We start from the raw sequence: 20,068 nt of genomic DNA, 5'->3' as shown, positions 1-20,068 counted from the left end.
TAGGGAGAAGGAGAACTTACAGGGTGGTGAATCAGTTGTTTTCTGTTCATAGCAATTGTAACCAAGAAGTGGAAAATCCATTGATCATGAAATTGTTACAAAGATTTGAGGATGTGTTTCAGGAACCTCAGTCCCTCCCACCTGAAAGATCTATAGAGCATAGGAATGATCTCATGCCTGATGCTATTCCAAGAAGACAACCGCCCTATAGATATGCCTATGGATAAAAGACAGAAATTGAGAACATTGTGCAAGACATGATGAAAAGTGGGATCATCAGGGCTAGTCAAAGTTCATTTGCTTTACCTGTATTGCTTGTTAAAAAGAAGGATGGAGGCTGGAGACTCTGTGTAGATTACAGATATCTCAACAAGCTTACCATCAAACACAAATTCCCCATACCTGTAATAGATGAATTGTTGGATGAACTACATGGTGCAAGGTACTTTAACAAGATAGATTTGAGGTCAAGGTACTTCTAGATCAGAATGAGGCAAGAAGACATTTCCAAGACCAGCTTCATCACTCATAGTGGCCACTATGAGTTCTTGGTCATGCCTTTTGGACTATGCAATGCTCCAGCCACATTCCAAGCATTGATGAATCAGGTATTTGAACCATTTCCCAGAAAATTTGTGTTGGTTTTCTTTGATGATATCTTGATTTATAGTAAAAATGAATGACCACTTATTCCACTTAAGGGAGGTTTTGGAATTACTGAGAACCAACAAATTGTATGCCAAGAAAAGTAAGTGGTCTTTTGCTCAATTACAAATAGAATACTTAGGCCACATTATTTCAGAAAAAGGAGTTGCCACTGATCCTCAGAAGGTGCAATGCATGAGGGAATGGCCTGCCCCAACCACTCTCAAAGCCTTGAGGGGATTCTTAGGATTGACAGGGTACTACAGGAAATTTATTAAAGGTTATGGCCTTATAAGTAAGGCATTAACCTCACTTTTGAAGAAGGATGGATTCCTATGGAATGAGGAAGCTGAGAAAGCATTCAAGCAACTCAAGGAGGTAATGTCTACTGCTCCTGTATTAGCTCTACCTGATTTCACTAAGCCCTTTGTGGTGGAAACAGATGCTAGTGGAAAAGGAATTGGTGCAGTGCTTATGCAAGAAGGGAAACCCATAGCCTACTTAAGTAACGCTTTAGCACCAAAAAATCTGGGATTATCCACCTATGAGAAGGAGTTTTTGGCCTTACTGTTGGTTGTCACTAAGTGGAAGCACTATCTTCAAGGGCATCATTTTATTATCAGAATTGATTAGAGGAGTCTCAAGCATATACTTGATCAAAGGGTAGACTTAGTACTCCAACAGAGATGGGTGTCCAAACTATTGGGGTTAAGCTATGAGGTATAATACAAAAAAGGAAATAAAAATAGAGTAGCTGATGCTCTTTCTAGAGTGGAATATGATTCAGTGGAAGTAGGGAACTATGCAATATCTACATAGCTACCCCTATAGATGCTAGAATTACAAGAAAGTTATGAAGGGGACATCTTATTCCAACCCATCATCCAGCTAAGGTCTTGGATACTCAAGCACATCCTGAGTACAGTTATCTCTCTGGGGTTCTGAAGAAAGGAAGCAAGTTATGTGTTGGCAGTCAAGGGAAGTTGAGGGAGAAGATTATCCAAACAATGCATGACTCTGCATTGGGAGGACATTTTGATATCACTGGCACTATACAGAGGCTACAAATGCTATTTTTCTGGCCAACAATTAAGGAAGAAGTTAGCACTTGGGTCAAGGAGTGTGAAGTTTGTCAACGGGAAAAAAGTGAGAACAAGGCTTATCCTGGCTTGCTTCAGCCACTTCCAATACCTGAGCAAGCCTGGTCCTGCATTACCATGGATTTCATAGAGGGGTTGCCTAAGTCTGATGGTAAGAAAATCATCTTTGTTATAGTTGATAGACTGACTAAATACTCGTACTTTATCGCCCTTAAACACCCTTACACAACAACTAGCATTGCAAGGATCTTCTTCAATCATATTTATAAGTTGCATGGTCTGCCAGTCAGTATTGTTACTGACAGGGATAAGGTTTTCACAAGTCAGTTTTGGAAGGAATTGTTTAGCTTAACTGGAGTTTCCTTGGATATGTCATCTACTTACCATCCTCAAACGGATGGTCAGACAGAGAGACTGAATCAATGCTTCGAAACTTATCTCAGGTGCATGTGTCATCAACACCCTAAAAGGTGGTCACAGTGGATTTCTCTTGTTGAGTTTTGGTTTAATACCGATTTTCATTCTGAGCTTAAGGCCACTCCTTTTGAAGCCTTATATGGATATCCTCTAAATCAGTTATCAATTAGCCCTTACTTGCAAAGCCACCACACAGATGTTGAAGAGTTGATGAGAAACAGGATTAAGGTTCTTCAATTACTAAAGGAGAACCTCCAGCAGGCTCAACAAAGGACGAAAATGTATGCTGACATAAAAAGAACAGAGAGGGAATTCAACGTTGGTGATGAGGTCTTTCTGAAACTACAACCTTACAGGTAAACTTCAGTAGCAATGAGGCAAAATCTGAAATTATCAGTGAGGTATTTTGGCCCTTATTCAGTGGTTGAGAGAGTTGGAAAGGTTTCCTACAGATTAGCCTTACCACCTGAATAAAATATACACCTTGTTTTCCATGTTTCACTTCTAAAGAAAAAAATAGGCTCCAAGTATATTCCATTTGTGAGTCTGCCTGAAATGGAGGACCAAGTCTACAAGGTTTATCCACTGGCCATTTTAGCAGGGAGGCTTATACCCAGGAATAATGTCGGAGTACCACAGGTTCTCATCCATCGAATTCTTCCCCTGAACAAGCAACCTGGGAAGATTACTACTCCAGGGCAGCTCGATTTCCTGAATTCGATCCTTGGGGACAAGGAGTAAAAAAAGGAGGAGGGAATGTCATGACTTTGGCTGGAAACGCGACTTCAACCGGTTTCATCATTTGCTTTTCATTTCCTCGTCCAATTTCTTTTTTTTTTCTCAATCTTTTTTCTTTCCTTTCTTTTTTTCTTCTTTTTCTTCTTCTCTTTATTCTTTCTGTGTCATCATTTGTTTTTCATTTCCTCGTCCCATTTCTTTTTCTTTTCTTTTCTTTGGGACTAGCAGTGCATCGCTTGTATACAACCTCATTTCATTCACTCATTTTTATGTCAATTTACAAACAACCAAGCCAACACCACCCCCTTGAATGGGTTCAAAAATTATTTCAGGAGATAATCAAGAAGGGGATGATTAAGCTTATAACGCGGTTGTTAGTTATGAGTTTTGCTATGGGTGAATTCAAGGTAGGCTCTTTTGAGGTCAATGGGGTATTCCTAAGTGCCCTTATCACTTTCATGCACCAATCTTACAAGAATGTGAACTCAAAATGTATTACTCAAGCAAGTTCTAGAATGGACACACTAAGTTTGATGCCCGCAATCAAAAGAAATGTAGGAGCACTATTTAGATGAAAGTGCTTTGGCCCAAAAGCTCACACAAAGGCTTTTGTGTTGATTCTTAAACATTGCTTATTTGATGCGGTCAATGGAACACACTTCACACAATTTCTTTTTTTAATACGCCACTAGTGCTAGTTTCTCCTACTTATCTCGACTTATACAAAAAATTCTTATTAATCTAAGGTATAAGACAAGACAACAATCAGAAAATTCAAGTGCTACCACAGCATAATTCGCATATTTTTCTAAAGACACTAACTTCCTTCACAAGTTTACGTGTTCATAAAAATTGTCAACCCCCAAAGAAAAATTTTCAATCTCCACACATCCACATTCCAACAAATTAATTCCACGACTAATCTAAGACTATTGTCACAATGAATATTGGGCTTCAATCTCTTGTTAAAGGTTGTCACGCTAATTTAAGAGATATCCCAATAATATAGCCTAAATTTCAGAGGATAAAGGTGGTTAATACTCATGCCCTTGACCAGCCAATATATCTGTATCTCATTGCTCTCAAAACAGATTCTTTGCGCTAAAGATATGTATAATGATTATCATTTCTTGTGCATTATCACATGTCCTTATATTACTTACAGTCCAGGGGTTATTAAAGTTCCAATTATTTCACAAATCCCTGGGAACAAGGTACTGTATGGTTGATCATAACTAACAGCAGCAATCAAGAAAAGCAAGTTTTATGCATAAACAGAACCTCTATGAAATACCTTATTTTTAAACATAGCTGTAAACCTCTCATATTTGAGAACTTCACCTCTCATCTTTGGGAACTTGACTGGTGAGACCTTTCTTTTTCTTTGATGTTTTCTGAACATCTGCATCATCAGCTCCCTTATTCTCATTCAGCTCTTCCTCCACCTCAAGAAGTCGGGCTGCCAGAGCCCGATTAACTTTCGGCAGCTTCCTCTTAATCTGCAAGATGAAAGATAAATGAAATTGAATTCTCAACACTTGATAGGACAAATGATATGAGTTCCAATATTTAAATATAAGTCATAAGGCAGTTGAAATTACATAAATGTATACATATATGTATGTACAAAAAATCTTTACTACGTCATAAACTTTATTCAAGTTAAAGTGCAGCGAACGATGGAGAGAGTGCTTATAGTAAGTTTATCGATTTTGATCAATAACTAAATCATCTAGCATTACCATCTTGTTTTTCACAAGTTAATCAATCCTAGCAAAGTAATTATCACAAAAAAAATTAGCAGTAGCACTAAACCAAGCAACCAACGATTCCCCCCTGAAGTTCCTTGTAACAGTCAATTTTTTTTCCTTTTTTCTTGCCCTTTCCTCCTCTCTACTGTCCGAGCTTTTCAAACCCTAAATAAAAGAAATAAAAAAAATCGAGAAGTGGAAACATGTGGGTATGGATGGGGTTTTATGGTGGGAGGCAAAAGTTAGTTTTGAGGGTTTTTACCAGTGGGTTTTCTTTCTTGGATTTTGTGTCGCATCCACCTCCAACGCCGCTTCTCATGGGTGTGCTGATTGATGAAAGAAACACATCTTCGCTTCCATCAACCAGTGTAATAAACCCTCCGCCGTTGGTACTAAACCCTAACCCCTCTGTTGGTTTTTCCTCTCTGTTTTTGAGGGGTTTTAGAAAACCCTTCTTTTGCCATTTATCCTTCACTTTGAAAAATCTGCAGATATGACATGATATTGAAGACTTGATTAGGTTAATGTGCATTCTCAACTTGTTTTTATGTGATGACTTCTGCATGCACAAAGAAGGAAATTTTGTTCCTGCTGTCCAAATGAAAATCACCTAGGAGCTTGTACTTTCTTCTTGGATTTGGCCTTTGTGTTTTCATGTTCATCTCCTCACAATTCACTTGCTGATGATGCATCAGAACCACCAATAGCCTTTTCATCCTCTTCTTCAATAGCTTCAAAATGCTCCTCGAGCAAAGATGGCTTTTCTCGTTGTCGATGGCATTGGGTGCAAAACCAGGTATTCGTTTAAGAATTCATCAACCTCAAAGTCCTGCAAGCGGTGTCACGAAGCGATACATAATTTGGCTACTGTTTGGACGTAACAAATTCCAATACATATGTTGTCAGTACGAGTCCAAAAGTGATGCCATCATCATTAATGAATTTTTCTACATTAATCATCAAACAAACTCCACCCAATACATTTGTGTACTATTCAAAAGGTCGTCACGCTAATTTGAGAGATATCCTAATCATGTAGCCTAAATTTCAGAGGATAAAGGTGGTTAATACTCAAGCCCGTGACGAGCCGATATATCTGTATGTCATTGCTCTCAAAATTGATTCTTTGCAAGATATGTATAACGATTATCATTTCTTTGCATTTTCACATGTCTCTATATTACTTACTGTCTAGGAGTTATAAAAGTTCCAACTATTTTTCACAAATCCCTAGGAACAAAGTACTACATGGTTGATCATATCTAACAACAACAATCAAGAAAAGCAATTTTTTTGCATAAACACAACCTCTATGAAATACCTTTATTTTCAAACATAGCTGTACACCTCTCATCTCTGAGAACTTCACTGGTGAGACCTTTCTTTTTCTTTGATGTTTTTTGAACATCTGCATCATCAGCTCCCTTATTCTCATTCAGCTCTTCCTCCTCCTCAAGAAGTCGGGCTGCCAGAGCCCGATTATTTTTTGGCAGCTTCCTGTTAATCTGCAGGATGAAAGATAAATGAAATTGAATTCTCAACACTAGATAGGAAGAATGATATGAGTTCCAATATTTAAGTATGAGTCATAAGGCAGTTGAAATTACACAAATATACACATATATGTATATACACAAAATCTTTACCACGTCATAATCTTTATTCAAGTTAAAGTGCATCGAACGATGGAGGGTGTGCTTACACGAAGTTTATTGATTTTGATCAATAACTAAATCATCTAGCATTACCATCTTGTTCTTCTCAAGTTAATCAATCCTACCAAAGTAATTATCACTAATAAAATTAGCAGTAACAGTAAACCAAGCAACCAACGATTCCCCCCTCAAGTTCCCTGTAACAGTCAATTTGTTTTCCTTTTTTCTTGCCCTTTCCTCTCCAGTGCCCTGGTTTTTCAAACCCTAAATAAAAGAAATAAAAAAAATCGAGAATGGAAACATGTGGGTATGGATGGGGTTTGATGGTGGGAGGCAAACAGTAGTTTTGAGGGTTTTTACATTTTTGAGGGATTTTTATAAAATCCTTCTTTTTCTATTTATCCTTCACTTCGGAAAATCTACAAAAATGACATGATATTGAAGACTTGATTAGGTAAATGTGCATTTTGAACTTATTTTTATGTGATGACTTGTAAATGCACAAAGAACGAAATTTTCTTCTTGTTGTTCAAACGAAAACATGTGTCTCTCCTAGGAGGTTGTACTTTCTTCTTGGATTTGGCCTTTGTGTTTTCAAGCTCATTTTCTCACAATTCACTTGCTGATGATGCATCAGAACCACCAACAGCCTTTTCATCCTCTTCTTCAACAGCTTCAAAATGCTCCTCCAGCAAAGATGGCTTTTTTTGTTGTTGATGGCATTGGGTGCAAAGCCAGGTATTCGTTTGAGAATTCATCAACCTCAAAGTCCTGCAAGCGGTGTCAAGAAACTATACGTAACTAGCCTGCTGTTTGGACGTAAACAAATTCCAATACATATGTTGTCACTACGAGTCCAAAAGTGATGCCATCATCATTAATGAATCTTTCTACATTAATCATCAAACAAAATCCACCCAATACATTCGTGTACTATTCAAAAGGTTGTCGCGCTAATTTGAGAGATATCCCAATCATGTAGCCTAAATTTCAGAGGATAAAGGTGGTTAATACTCAAGCCCGTGACCAACCGATATATCTATATCTCATTGCTCTCAAAATTGATTCTTTGTGCTAAAGATATGTATAACGATTATCATTTCTTGTGCGTTTTCATATGTCTCTATATTACTTACCGTCCAGGGGTTATTAAAGTTCCAACTATTTTTCACAAATCCTAGGCAACAAGGTACTACATGGTTGATCATAAGTAACAGTAGCAATCAAGAAAAGCAAGTATTTTGCATAAATAGAACCTCTATGAAATACCTTATTTTCAAATATAGCGCTACACCTCTCATCTTTGAGAACTTCACTGGTGAGACCTTTCTTTTTCTTTGATATTTTCTGAACATCTGCATCATCAGCTCCCTTATTCTAATTTAGCTCTTCCTCCTCCACAAGAAGTCGGGCTGCCAGAGCCCGATTACCTTTTGGCAGCTTCTTCTTAATCTGCAAGATGAAACATAAATGAAATTGAATTCTCAACATTTGATAGGAAGAATGACATGAGTTCGAATATTTAAGTAGGAGTCATAAGACAGTTGAAATTACATAAATATACTCATATATGTATGTACACAAAATCTTTACTACGTCATAATCTTTATTCAAGTTAAAGTGCAGCGAATGATTGAGAGAGTGCTTACACTAAGTTTATCGATTTCGATCAAGAACTAAATCATCTAGCATTACCATCTTGTTCTTCTCAAGTTAATCAATCCTACCAAAGTAATTATCACAAAAAAATTAGTAGTAACAGTAAACCAAGTAACCAACAATTCCCCCCTCAAGTTCCCTGTAACAGTCAATTTTTTTTCCTTTTTTCTTGTCCTTTCTTCTCCAGAGCCCTGACTTTTCAAACCCTAAATAAAAGAAATAAAAAAAATCGAGAAGTGGAAACATGTGGGTATGGATGGGGTTTGATGGTGGGAGGCGAACAGTAGTTTTGAGGTTTTTTACGAGTGGGGTTTTCTTTCTTGGATTTTTGTGTCGCATCCACCTCGAACGCCGCTTCTCCTGGGTGTGCTAATTGATGAAAGAAACACATGTTCGCTTCCATCAACCGGAGGAATAAAGCCTCCGCCAGTGGTACTAAACCCTAACCCCGCTGTTGGTTTTTTCTCTCTGTTTTCGAGGGGTTTTTAGAAAACTCTTCTTTTGCCATTTATCCTTCACTTTGAAAAATCTGCAGATATGATATAATATTGAAGGCTTGATTAGGTAAATGTACATTCTGAACTTGTTTTTATGTGATGACTTCTGCATGCACAAAGAACGAAATTTTGTTACTGCAGTCCAAATGAAAACATGTGTCTCACCTAGGAGCTTGTACTTTCTTCTTGGATTTGGCCTTTGTGTTTTCATGCTCATCTTTTGATAATTCACTCCCTGATGATGCATCAAAACAACCAATAGCCTTTTCATCCTCTTCTTCAACAGCTTCAAAATGCTCCTCCAGCAAAGATGGCTTTTCTCGTTGTCGATGGCATTGGGTGCAAAGCCAGGTATTCGTTTGAGAATTCATCAACCTCAAAGTCCTTCAAGCTGTGTCAAGACAATACATAATTTGGCTACTGCTAGGACGTAAACAAATTCCAATACATATGTTGTCAGTACGAGTCCAAAAGTGATGCCATCAACATTAATGAATCTTTCTACATTAATCATCAAACAAACTCCACCCAATACATTCGTGCACTATTCAGAAGGTGGTCAAGCTAATCCCTGGGAACAAGGTACTACATGGTTGATCATATCTAACAGCAGCAATCAAGAAAAGCAAGTTTTTGCATAAACAGAACCTCTATGAAATACCTTATTTTCAAACACAGCTGTACACCTCTCATCTCTAAGAACTTCACTGGTGAGGCCTTTCATTTTCTTTGATGTTTTCTGAACATCTGCATCATCAGCTCCCTTATTCTCATTCAGCTCTTCCTCCTCCTCAAGAAGTCGGGCTGTTAGAGCCCGATTATTTTTTGGCACCCCTTATTCTCATTCAGCTCTTCCTCCTCCTCAAGAAGTCGGGCTGTTAGAGCCCGATTATTTTTTGGCACTTTCCTCTTAATCTACAAGATGAAAGATGAATAAAATTGAATTCTCAACACTTGATAGGAAGAATGCTATGTGTTCCAATATTTAAGTATGAGTCATAAGGCAGTTGAAATTACACAAATATACACATATATGTATATACCCTTATTCTCATTCAGCTCTTCCTCCTCCTCAAGAAGTCGGGCTGTTAGAGCCCGATTATTTTTTGGCACCTTCCTCTTAATCTACAAGATGAAAGATGAATAAAATTGAATTCTCAACACTTGATAGGAAGAATGATATGTGTTCCAATATTTAAGTATGAGTCATAAGGCAGTTGAAATTACACAAATATACACATATATGTATATACACAAAATCTTTACCACGTCATAATCTTTATTCAAGTTAAAGTGCATCGAACGATGGAGGGTGTGCTTACACGAAGTTTATTGATTTTGATCAATAACTAAATCATCTAGCATTACCATCTTGTTCTTCTCAAGTTAATCAATCCTACCAAAGTAATTATCACTAATAAAATTAGCAGTAACAGTAAACCAAGCAACCAACGATTCCCCCCTCAAGTTCCCTGTAACAGTCAATTTGTTTTCCTTTTTTCTTGCCCTTTCCTCTCCAGTGCCCTGGTTTTTCAAACCCTAAATAAAAGAAATAAAAAAAATCGAGAAGTGGAAACATGTGGGTATGGATGGGGTTTGATGGTGGGAGGCAAACAGTAGTTTTGAGGGTTTTTACTAGTGGGGTTTTCTTTCTTGATTTTTGTGTCGCTTCTTCTGGGTGTGCTGATTGATAAAAGAAACACATCTTCGCTTCCATCAACTGGAGTAATAAACCGTCCGCCGGTGGTACTAAACCCTGACCCCTCTGTTGGTTTTTCCTCTCTGTTTTTGAGGGGTTTTTAGAAAATCCTTCTTTTTTCATTTATCTATCACTTCGAAAAATCTGCACATATGACATGATATTGAAGACTTTATTAGGTTAATGTGCATTCTCAACTGTTTTTATGTGATGACTTCTGCATGCACAAAGAACGAAATTTTGTTCCTGCTGTCCAAATGAAAACATGTGTCTCACCTAGGAGCTTGTACTTTCTTCTTGGATTTGGCCTTTGTGTTTTCATGCCGATCTCCTGACAATTCACTCGCTGGTGATGCATCAGAACCACCAACAGCCTTTTCATCCTCTTCTTCAACAGCTTCAAAATGCTCCTCCAGCAAAGATGGCTTTTTTTGTTGTTGATGGCATTGGGTGCAAAGCCAGGTATTCGTTTGAGAAATCATCAACCTCAAAGTCCTGCAAGCGGTGTCAAGAAACTATACGTAATTAGCCTGCTGTTTGGACGTAAACAAATTCCAATACATATGTTGTCACTACGAGTCCAAAAGTGATGCCATCATCATTAATGAATCTTTCTACATTAATCATCAAACAAAATCCACCCAATACATTCGTGTACTATTCAAAAGGTTGTCGCGCTAATTTGAGAGATATCCCAATCATGTAGCCTAAATTTCAGAGGATAAAGGTGGTTAATACTCAAGCCCGTGACCAACCGATATATCTGTATCTTATTGCTCTCAAAATTGATTCTTTGTGCTAAAGATATGTATAACGATTATCATTTCTTGTGCGTTTTCATATGTCTCTATATTACTTACCGTCCAGGGGTTATTAAAGTTCCAACTATTTTTCACAAATCCTAGGCAACAAGGTACTACATGGTTGATCATAAGTAACAGTAGCAATCAAGAAAAGCAAGTATTTTGCATAAATAGAACCTCTATGAAATACCTTATTTTCAAATATAGCGCTACACCTCTCATCTTTGAGAACTTCATTGGTGAGACCTTTCTTTTTCTTTGATATTTTCTGAACATCTGCATCATCAGCTCCCTTATTCTATTCAGCTCTTCCTCCTCCACAAGAAGTCGGGCTGCCAGAGCCCGATTACCTTTTGGCAGCTTCTTCTTAATCTGCAAGATGAAACATAAATGAAATTGAATTCTCAACATTTGATAGGAAGAATGACATGAGTTCGAATATTTAAGTAGGAGTCATAAGACAGTTGAAATTACATAAATATACTCATATATGTATGTACACAAAATCTTTACTACGTCATAATCTTTATTCAAGTTAAAGTGCAGCGAATGATTGAGAGAGTGCTTACACTAAGTTTATCGATTTCGATCAAGAACTAAATCATCTAGCATTACCATCTTGTTCTTCTCAAGTTAATCAATCCTACCAAAGTAATTATCACAAAAAAATTAGTAGTAACAGTAAACCAAGTAACCAACAATACAATTCCCCAGTTCCCTGTAACAGTCAATTTTTTTTCCTTTTTTCTTGTCCTTTCTTCTCCAGAGCCCTGACTTTTCAAACCCTAAATAAAATAAATAAAAAAAATCGAGAAGTGGAAACATGTGGGTATGGATGGGGTTTGATGGTGGGAGGCGAACAGTAGTTTTGAGGGTTTTTACCAGTGGGGTTTTCCTTCTTGGATTTTTATGTCGCATCAACCTCCAACGCTGCTTCTCCTGGGTGTGCTAATTGATGAAAGAAACACATGTTCGCTTCCATCAACCGGAGTAATAAACCCTCCGCCAGTGGTACTAAACCCTAACCCCGCTGTTGGTTTTTCCTATCTGTTTTGGAGGGGTTTTTAGAAAACCCTTCTTTTGCCATTTATCCTTCGCTTTGAAAAATCTGCAGATATGATATGATATTGAAGACTTGATTAGGTAAATGTACATTCTGAACTTGTTTTTATGTGATGACTTCTGCATGCACAAAGAACGAAATTTTGTTCCTGCTGTCCAAATGAAAACATGTGTCTCACCTAGGAGCTTGAACTTTCATCTTGGATTTGACCTTTGTGTTTTCATGCTCATCTTCTGATAATTCACTCGCTGATGATGCATCAGAACAACCAATAGCCTTTTCATCCTCTTCTTCAACAGCTTCAAAATGCTCCCCGAGGAAAGATGGCTTTTTTTGTTGTCGATGGCATTGGGTGCAAAGCCAGGTATTCGTTTGAGAATTCATCAACCTCAAAGTCCTGCAAGCGGTGTCAAGACAATACATAATTCGGCTACTGCTTGGACGTAAACAAATTCCAATACATATGTTGTCAGTACGAGTCCAAAAGTGATGCCATCAACATTAATGAATCTTTCTACATTAATCACCAAACAAAATCCACCCAATACATTCGTGTACTATTCAAAAGGTTGTCACGCTAATTTGAGAGATATCCCAGTTATGTAGTCTAAATTTCAAAGAACAAAGGTGGTTAATACTCAAGCCCGTGACCAGCCGATATATCTGTATCTCGTTGCTCTCAAAATTGATTCTTTGCGCTAAAGATATGTATAATGATTATCATTTCTTGTGGATTTTTCACATTTCTCTATATTACTTACTGTCCAGGGGTTATTAAAGTTCCAACTATTTTTCACAAATCCCTGGGAACAAGCTGCTACATGGTTGACAATATCTAACAGCAGCAATCAAGACAAGCAAGTTTTTTGCATAAACAGAACCTCTATGAAATACCTTATTTTCAAACATAGTTGTACACCTCTCATCTTTGAGAACTTCACTGGTGAAACCTTTCTTTTACTTTGATGTTTTCTGAACATCTGCATCATCAGCTCCCTTATTCTCATTCAGCTCCCTTATTCTCATTCAGCTCTTCCTCCTCCTCAAGAAATCGGGCTGCAAGAGCCCGATTAACTTTCGGCAACTTCCTCTTAATCTGCAAGATGAAAGATAAATAAAATTGAAGTCGCAACACTTGATAGGAAGAATGATACGAGTTCCAATATTTAAGTATGAGTCATAAGGCAGTTGAAATTACATAAAAATATGTATGTACACAAAATCTTTACTACGTCATAAACTTTATTCAAGTTAAAGTGCAGCGAACAATAGAGAGAGTGCTTATAGTAAGTTCATCGATTTTGATCGATAACTAAATCATCTAGCATTACCATCTTGTTTTTCTCAAGTTAATCAATCCTACCAAAGTACTTATCAGAAAAAAAAGAGCAGTAACACTGAACCAAGCAACCAACAATTCCCCTCTCAAATTCCCTGTAACAGTAAATTTCTTTTCCTTTTTTCTTTCCCTTTCCTTTCTAAACCCCTAGCCTTTTAAACTCTAAATAAAAGAAATAAAAAAAATTGAGAGGTGGAAACATGTGGGTATGGAAGGGGTTTGACGGTGGGAGGCGAACAGTAGTTTTGAGGGTTTTTACCAGTGGGGTTTTCTTTCTTGGATTTTTGTGTCACATCCACCTCCAACGCTGCTTCTACTGGGTGTGCTGATTGATTTAATAAACACATCTTCGCTTCCATCAACCGGAGTAATCAACCCTCCGCCAGTGGTACTAAACCCTAACACCGCTGTTGGTTTTTCCTCTCTATTTTTGAGGGGTTTTTAGAAAACCATTCTTTTGCCATTTATCCTTCACTTCGAAAAATCTGCAGATATGACATGATATTGAAGACTTGATTAGGTAAATGTGCATTGTAAACTTGTTTTTATGTGATGACTTCTGTATGCACAAAGAACGAAATTTTGTTCCTACGGTGCAAATGAAAACATGTGTCTCACCTACGAACTTGTACTTTCTTATTGGATTTGGACTTTGTGTTTTCATGCTCATCTTCTGAAAATTCACTCGCTGCTGATGATGCATCAGAATCACCAATAGCCTTTTCTTCCTCTTCTTCAACAGCATCAAAATGCTGCTCCAACAAAGCGAGGTATTGGCATTGGGTGCAAAGCGAGGTATTCGTTTGAGAATTCATGAACCTCATAATCCTGCAAGCGGTGTCAAGAAACGATACATAACTTGGCTTCTGTTTGGACATAAACAAATTCCAATACATATGTTGTCAGTACGAGTCCAAAAGTGATGCCATCATCATAAATGAATCTTTCTACATTAATCATCAACCAAAATCCACCCAATACATACGTGTACTATTCAAAAGGTTGTCACGCTAATTTGAGAGATATCCTAATCATGTAGCCTAAATTACAGAGGATAAAGGTGGTTATACAAAAGCCCGTGCCCAGCCGATATATCTGTATCTCATTGCTCTCAAAATTGATTCTTTGCGCTAAAGATATGTATAATGATTATCATTTCTTTTGCATTTTCACATGTCTCCATATTACTTACTGTCCAGGGGTTATTAAAGTTCCAACTATTTTTCACAAATCCTTGGGAACAAGGTACTACATGGTTGATCATATCTAACAGCGGCAATCAGGAAAAGCAAGTGTTTTGCATAAACAGAACCTCTATGAAATACCTTATTTTCAAACATAGCTCTACACCTCTCATCTTTGAGTATTTCACTGGTGAGACCTTTCTGTTTCTTTGATGTTTTCTGAACATCTGCATCATCAGCTCCCTTATTCGCATTCAGCTCTTCCTCTTCAAGAAGTCGGGCTGCCAGAGGCCGATTAACTTTCGGCAGCTTCCTCTTAATCTGCAAGATGAAAGATAAATGAAATTGAATTCCCAACACTTTATAGGAAGAATGATATGAGTTCCAATATTTAAGTATGAGTCATAAGGTAGTTGAAATTACATAAATATATACATATACGTATGTACACAAAATCTTTACTACGTCATAAACTTTATTCAAGTTAAAGTGCAGCGAACGATGGAGAGAGTGCTCATAGTAAGTTTATCGATTTTGATCAATAACTAAATCATCTAGCGCTACCATCTTGTTCTTCTCAAGTTAATCAATCCTACCATAGTTGTTATCACAAAAAAATTAGTAGTAACAGTAAACCAAGCAACCAACAATTCCCCCCTCAAGTTCCCTCTAATAGCCAATTTCTTTTCCTTTTTTCTTGTCCTTTCCTCTCTACTGCCCCCACTTTTCAAATCCTAAATAAAAGAAATAAAAAAAATCAAGAAATGGAAACATGTGGGTATGGATGGGGTTTGATTGTGGGAGGCGAACAGTAGTTTTGAGGGTTTTTATTAGTAGGGTTTTATTTCTTGGATTTTTGTGTCGCATCCACGTCCAACGCCGCTTCTCCTGGGTGTGCTGATTGATTTAATAAATACATCTTCGCTTCCATCAACCGGAGTAATAAACCCTCCGCCAATGGTACTAAACCCTAACCCCGCTGTTGGTTTTTCCTCTCTGCTTTTGAGGGGTTTTTAGAAAATCCTTCTTTTGCCATTTACCCTTCACTTTGAAAAATTTGCAGATATGACATGATATTGAAGACTTGATTAGGTAAATGTGCATTTTGAACTTGTTTTTATGTGATGACTTCTGCATGCAGAAAGAACGAAATTTTGTTCATGCTGTGCAAATGAAAACATGTGTCTCACCTAGGACCTTGTACTTTCTTCTTGGATTTGGCCTTTGTGTTTTCATGCTCATCTTCTGACAATTCACTTGCTGCTGATGATGCATCAGAACCACCAATAGCGTTTTCTTCCTCTTCTTCAACAGCTTCAAAATGCTCGGCCCTCAAAGATGGCTTTTTTTGTTGTTGATGGCATTGGGTGCAAAGCCAGGTATTCGTTTGAGAATTCATCATTCTCAAAATCCTGAAAGTGGTGTCAAGAAATGATACATAATTTGGCTGCTATTTGGACGTAAACAAATTCCAATACATATTTTGTCAGTACGAGTCCAAAAGTGATGCCATCATCATAAATGAATCATTCTACATTAATCATCAAACAAAATCCACCCAATGCAATCGTGTACTATTCAAAAGGTTGTCACACTAATTTGAGAGATATCCTAATCATGTAGCCTAAATTATAGAGGATAAAACTCAAACCCGTGATCAACCGATATATCTGTATCTCATTGCTCTCAAAATTGATTCTTTGCACTAAAGATATGTATAATGATCATCATTTCTTGTGCATTTTTCACATGTCTCTATATTACTTACTGTCCAGGGGTTATTAAAGTTCCAACTATTTTTCACAAATCCTTGGGAACAAGGCACTACATGGTTGATCATAACTAACAGCAGCAATCAAGAAAAGCAAGTTTTTGGCATAAACAGAGCCTCAATGAAATATCTTATTTTCAAACATAGATGTACATCTCTCATCTATGAGAACTTCACTGGTGAGACCTTTCTTTTTCTTTGATGTTTTTTGAACATCTGCATCATCAGCTCCCTTATTCTCATTCAGCTCTTCCTCCTCAAGAAGTCGGGCTGCTAGAGCCCGATTTACTTTCGGCAGCATCTTCTTAATCTGCAAAATGAAACATAAATGAAATTGAATTCTCAACATTTGATAGGAAGAATGACATGAGTTCGAATATTTAAGTAGGAGTCATAAGACTGTTGAAATTACATAAATATACACATATATGTATGTACACAAAATCTTTACTACGTCATAATCTTTATTCAAGTTAAAGTGCAGCGAATGATTGAGAGAGTGCTTACACTAAGTTTATCGATTTCGATCAAGAACTAAATCATCTAGCATTACCATCTTGTTCTTCTCAAGTTAATCAATCCTACCAAAGTAATTATCACAAAAAAATTAGCAGTAACAGTAAACCAAGTAACCAACAATTCCCCCCTCAAGTTCCCTGTAACAGTAAATTTCTTTTCCTTTTTTCTTGCCCTTTCTTCTCTAGAGCCCTGACTTTTCAAACACTAAATAAAATAAATAAAAAAAATCGAGAAGTGGAAACATGTGGGTATGGATGGGGTTTGATGGTGGGAGGTGAACAGTAGTTTTGAGGGTTTTTACCAGTGGGGTTTTCCTTCTTGGATTTTTATGTCGCATCAACTTCCAACGCTGCTTCTCCTGGGTGTGCTAATTGATGAAAGAAACACATGTTTGCTTCCATCAACCGGAGTAATAACCCTCCGCCAGTGGTACTAAACCCTAACCCCGCTGTTGGTTTTTCCTATCTGTTTTGGAGGGGTTTTTAGAAAACCCTTCTTTTGCCATTTATCCTTCACTTTGAAAAATCTACAGATATGATATGATATTGAAGACTTGATTAGGTAAATGTACATTCTGAACTTGTTTTTATGTGATGACTTAATGTACATTCTGAACTTGTTTTTATGTGATGACTTCTGCATGCACAAAGAACGAAATTTTGTTCCTGCTGGCCAAATGAAAACATGTGTCTCACCTAGGAGCTTGAACTTTCATCTTGGATTTGACCTTTGTGTTTTCATGCTCATCTTCTGATAATTCACTCGCTGATGATGCATCAGAACAACCAATAGCCTTTTCATCCTCTTCGTCAACAGCTTCAAAATGCTCCCCGAGGAAAGATGGCTTTTTTTGATGTCGATGGCATTGGGTGCAATCGTTTGAGAATTCATCAACCTCAAAGTCCTGCAAGCGGTGTCAAGACAATACATAATTCGGCTACTGCTTGGACGTAAACAAATTCCAATACATATGTTGTCAGTACGAGACCAAAAGTGATGGGATCATCATTAATGAATCTTTCTATATCAATCATCAAACAAAATCCACCCAATACATTCGTGTACTATTCAAAAGGTTGTCACGCTAATTTGAGAGATATCCCAGTTATGTAGCCTAAATTTGAAAGAATAAAGGTGGTTAATACTCAAGCCCGTGACCAGCCGATATATCTGTATCTCGTTGCTCTCAAAATTGATTCTTTGCGCTAAAGATATGTATAATGATTATCATTTCTTGTGGATTTTTCACATTTCTCTATATTACTTACTGTCCAAGGGTTATTAAAGTTCCAACTATTTTTCACAAATCCCTAGGAACAAGCTGCTACATGGTTGACAATATCTAACAGCAGCAATCAAGACAAGCAAGTTTTTTGCATAAACAGAACCTCTATGAAATACCTTATTTTCAAACATAGTTGTACACCTCTCATCTTTGAGAACTTCACTGGTGAAACCTTTCTTTTTGCTTTGATGTTTTCTTAACATCTGCATCATCAGCTCTTCCTCCTCCTCAAGAAGTCGGGCTGCAAGAGCCCGATTAACTTTCGGCAACTTCCTCTTAATCTGCAAGATGAAAGATAAATAAAATTGAAGTCGCAACACTTGATAGGAAGAATGATACGAGTTCCAATATTTAAGTATGAGTCATAAGGCAGTTGAAATTACATAAAAATATGTATGTACACAAAATCTTTACTACGTCATAAACTTTATTCAAGTTAAAGTGCAGCGAACAATAGAGAGAGTGCTTATAGTAAGTTCATCGATTTTGATCGATAACTAAATCATCTAGCATTACCATCTTGTTTTTCTCAAGTTAATCAATCCTACCCAAGTAATTATCAGAAAAAAATTAGCAGTAACACTGAACCAAGCAACCAACAATTCCCCTCCCAAATTTTCTGTAACAGTCAATTTCTTTTCCTTTTTTCTTTCCCTTTCCTTTCTAAACCCCTAGCCTTTTAAACTCTAAATAAAAGAAATAAAAAAATTGAGAAGTGGAAACATGTGGGTATGGAAGGGGTTTGACGGTGGGAGGCGAACAGTAGTTTTGAGGGTTTTTACCAGTGGGGTTTTCTTTCTTGGATTTTTGTGTCACATCCACCTCCAAGGCCGCTTCTACTGGGTGTGCTGATTGATTTAATAAACAAATCTTCGCTTCCATCAACCGGAGTAATAAACCCTCCGCCAGTGGTACTAAACCCTAACACCGCTGTTGGTTTTTCCTCTCTGTTTTTGAGGGGTCTTTAGAAAACCATTCTTTTGTCATTTATCCTTCACTTCGAAAAATCTGCAGATATGACATGATATTGAAGACTTGATTAGGTAAATGTGCATTCTAAACTTGTTTTTATGTGATGACTTCTGTATGCACAAAGAACGAAATTTTGTTCCTACGGTGCAAATGAAAACATGTGTCTCACCTACGAACTTGTACTTTCTTATTGGATTTGGCCTTTGTGTTTTCATGCTCATCTTTTGAAAATTCACTCGCTGCTGATGATGCATCAGAACCACCAATAGCCTTTTCTTCCTCTTCTTCAGCAGCATCAAAATGCTGCTCCAGCAAAGCGAGGTATTGGCATTGGGTGCAAAGCGAGGTATTCGTTTGAGAATTCATCAACCTCATAATCCTGCAAGCGGTGTCAAGAAACGATACATAACTTAGCTTCTGTTTGGATGTAAACAAATTCCAATACATATGTTGTCAGTACGAGTCCAAAAGTGATGCCATCATCATAAATGAATCTTTCTACATTAATCATCAACCAAAATCCACCCAATACATACGTGTACTATTCAAAAGGTTGTCACGCTAATTTGAGAGATATCCTAATCATGTAGCCTAAATTACAGAGGATAAAGGTGGTTATACAAAAGCCCGTGACCAGCCGATATATCTGTATCTCATTGCTCTCAAAATTAATTCTTTGCGCTAAAGATATGTATAATGATTATCATTTCTTTTGCATTTTCACATGTCTCCATATTACTTACTGTCCAGGGGTTATTAAAGTTCCAACTATTTTTCAAAAATCCTTGGGAACAAGGTACTACATGGTTGATCATATCTAATAGCAGCAATCAGGAAAAGCAAGTGTTTTGCATAAACAGAACCTCTATGAAATACCTTATTTTCAAACATAGCTCTACACCTCTCATCTTTGAGAATTTCACTGGTGAGACCTTTCTGTTTCTTTGATGTTTTCTGAACATCTGCATCAT

The sequence above is a fragment of the Sesamum indicum genome, linkage group LG3 (assembly GCF_000512975.1).
Source record: "Sesamum indicum cultivar Zhongzhi No. 13 linkage group LG3, S_indicum_v1.0, whole genome shotgun sequence".
Lineage (NCBI taxonomy): Eukaryota > Viridiplantae > Streptophyta > Magnoliopsida > Lamiales > Pedaliaceae > Sesamum > Sesamum indicum.
Note: the sequence above shows the minus strand (reverse complement) of the source record.